Below are 3627 nucleotides of genomic sequence, written 5' to 3'. Positions count from 1 at the left end.
AAGTTAGTATAAAGTCGAGACAGCTTTTTTGGGACGGAGTGAGTAAAATTTAGTTGTTCACCATTGTTCTACAGTCTAGACATCCTCCCTAAGTTTACATATAAAACATTCAACATGATCAAACAATTATTTGTAAAATAAAGTAGCATGCTCCAAGATGTTAGGTATCTGCTAGATAATATTATGCTCATGTTTCAAACAAAAGGAGGAACACCCAGATACGGCAACGAGGTGATTAGATTTAATCGTAGACGATAACGAAGGGAACCGAGGTGGCTAGATCTACCTGCCACTACGGAAGAATGGGCAGGGACAGGCGCATCACTGCCACCCTGGACGGGGTATTGGTCAAGCAAGGATGTCACCTTGGGGAGCTGCTCCGGCCAAGCAGGGAAACCACCGCAGCCACCCGCACAAAGGCCACCAATACTCACCCAATGCCGCCAGCTAGAAAAGCCAACTTAAAATAAAACCAGAAATGATTACGAAGATCATGACGAGGAAAACAACAGAGAGAGATGGTCATGCTGCCGCCGTCCAATATGCGGGCTTCGCTCGGCAGGGGTAAGAGAGAGGAGTGTGGGAAAGTTGGCGGCGCTATGGTTTTGGAGTTCGAGAGAGGAGTCACTATCTTTGTTCCCCCCCTCCCCCTCGCACCCATGACCTCAAGAAAAATTTAGGTGTACCAATATCCATTTAGTGAGCTATGACCTATGAGCATGCGAGGGATTAATTCAATAAGATCTTGATTTTTTGCTGGATGACAACATGTTTCGTGGGTTGAGAGCTCTGGACTTTTGATCAGTCGATTCTTGACGCGTTTAGAGCAGATTAATTTGTGACCGTCTCACTTTGTTAAAGCAACTACCTCAGTTGCTCGGTGCAGCATGAGTAGTACAATCGATGGGTCATCGGAGCAGAAATGGAAAACCGTGTTTTTTGTGAAATGGAAAACCGTGTAGACTCTTGGAGCCCCACATCCTCACATTCTTGGCAAAGATAGTACTACAGTGCAGTTATTGAGTGCACATGCTGACATGCATTTGTAGACATGAGCACAACAAACAGGCAATGCCACCGAGCACGCTACTGGCATGCAAAATGGGCAAAGTGATGGCCAACTCCACTGCATGACCCCAAACGGACGTCCGGTTTGGCCGGATTTTGTCCCTTTGGGGCGCCGATGGGTTCGCCCATGTCCGCGTTTGTCCGATGGGTCGTGAGTGCGCCCAACGCGCGGCCGCACCCCAAAACCTGTCCGTGGTGGACGTGAATAAAAAAATATAAAAACTTAAATGAAACGACTAAAAAGTAAATAAACGCAGTTAAAAAAATATAAAACATATATAGGGGTTCCGGCCATAAAACGGCCCAGTTTCTCAGTCCACTTAAACGGCTCAGTTTCATAATTAACTTAAAAACAAAATAAAAAACGCCTCCCGCACGCTCCTGCCGCGCCCGTCGATGTCGTGGCCGTGGCCGTCTTCACTGGCCGCCGGTGTCGTCGTCGTCGCTGACGAGGTCGACGTAGGCCGGCGGCGTCCAGAGGTGGGCCGGCGGTGCGTGGTAGACGGGGGCGGGCTGGACGGCGGGAGGTGCCTGCACCACCTCCTCCCGTGGCGACGCCTCCCGCTTGGGTGACCGCGGCGGCGTCAGGCGCCAGTTCACGCCCACGGCGTCGGCCATCTCGTATGCCGTGCACGACCAGCCCACCCCTGGCCCACCAGGGCCGGGTGGAACGCGACCACCAGCGGCTCCTCCATCACCTCCTCCTTCGCCACCATCTCCAGCTCGGGGATGGCGACCTCGCCGGCGGCGGAGCGGGCCATCATCTCCTCGAGGCCCTCCCACTGGCGCTCATCGTGCGTGCTCATGGAGTCCTCCATGATGCGCGCAACGAGACGGGCCTCCTCCTCCTCCGTCATGCGAGGAGGTGGTGGTGGCGATGGAGATGGCGAAGGCGACGGCGTGGGCGTCACGCCGCGCACCCGCCTACGCCCGCGCTCCTGGGAAGCAGGCGCTGCGCGCTCCCGACGTGGCCGCCGCGGACTAGACGCCGTGCCGGCGAAGAAGGAGGTGCGCCGCACGTCGTGGTCGTCCCTGAGCCAGGTGTCCCAAAGGACGGAGTCGGGGGCGTACCTGGCGTCGTAGAAGAGGTCGTCGGGGAGGAGGCGGCGGCGGTGCTCGATCTCCTCGTCGCGCGCACGGCCACTCGTCGGGACCGGCGGGATCGGGACCCGGTCGGCGGAGAGATGCCAGTTATTGGGGAGATGGACGTCGCTCCAGGGGAGCGGCGTCCTCGTCTCCCAATAACGGCGGCACACCGACGCGCGGATGTAATGCCGGTCGCGCTCGCCGGCGGACGAGGGCGCGATGGAGAACGCGGGCGGCGCGGGGGCCCGGCGTGGTGGCGATGGCGACGCGGGCTCCTCCTTCTTCACCGAGCCGCGGTGGCGTCCCGACGAGGAGCCAGCCTCGCGGTCGTGCTTGCCTTTGCGGCCATAGTTCCATAGCCCCATGGCTGCGGGCGGCCGGCCAGCGAGTTCTTGGCTAGGGTTTGGGACTGGCGCTGTCGGGTTTCGAGGAGGCCGCGGGGTGGCGTGGGGCAGTGTGGACGACGACCGGTGGGAGGTGGGGCCGCCCGCTCGTGCGCATTGATGTGGGCGGGTGGGAGGTGGCCGCCTGCCACGCGGCCCCGACGCGGACGAGGCGCGCGTCCGTTTGGTGTCCGCCGCGACCCAAACCCGGCGCAAGTTTGCGCTCGAAATGGGTCGGCCCAGACACAAAACGGACAAGATGGGTCCGGACCGTCGCGCGCTGGGCCGCCTCGTTTCTCCCTTTTACCCCAATCGGACGGGGCCGGACAAGATGGGGTCGCGCGGTGGAGTTGGCCTAACATACTAATAGCATAGTCATCAGTTAAAAGTTACTAGTAACTAGTACCACTCTAGCTACCTGGCAAGTAGTTTGCCACTACGTGATAACACCAAAAATAAATAAATAACGAATGGGTTCTCATGAACAAGGTAACAAGAGCATCAATTTGTAGACAACACATTAAGCACTTGGATACTTGAAAAAGGAGCAACATACGTATTTCAGAGCTAGCAAGCAAGCTCGTACGTGGGTGTTGCATATTCTTTTGGTGATCTCTCTTATGACGATCTCTATACATTTTCTTGTCTAGGTACGACGTCATGCCGGCCTACAACAAGAAATCAACCACCATCTCCACCGGTGGAGAGGAACTCCGCCGCATTCAGCGAGCCGTTCATCATCGTTCACAAGCCCTTGTGATTTGTAGCTACTCGTCATCTACGCTCCAAAGCTCTATCCCTATGTGATTTTGTATACTCTGTACACTTAGTTGCGAGTTGTTCCAAGTTTCTGAATACTGATGTGACAAGATGGATGAATCAACCTGAACAATAGGTTCAGAAGAAATGCAGGGATGCAAACAGTTGCTAGTCGACATAGGCGGTGGGTTGGATTTAACTACACACAGAGAATGATCACTGCAGCATGCCCTGACACTGCAGCACCAACAGGAACGCGCACTGTTGGATGGGAGCGGAGAGCAGCCTGAAGCTGACGAACAGGTTCAGAAGCTGTGAGAGGGTGTTGAGT

The sequence above is a fragment of the Triticum aestivum genome, chromosome 5D (genome assembly GCF_018294505.1).
Source record: "Triticum aestivum cultivar Chinese Spring chromosome 5D, IWGSC CS RefSeq v2.1, whole genome shotgun sequence".
Lineage (NCBI taxonomy): Eukaryota > Viridiplantae > Streptophyta > Magnoliopsida > Poales > Poaceae > Triticum > Triticum aestivum.
The sequence above is the reverse complement of the archived record's forward strand: the minus strand, read 5'-3'. Positions refer to the sequence as shown.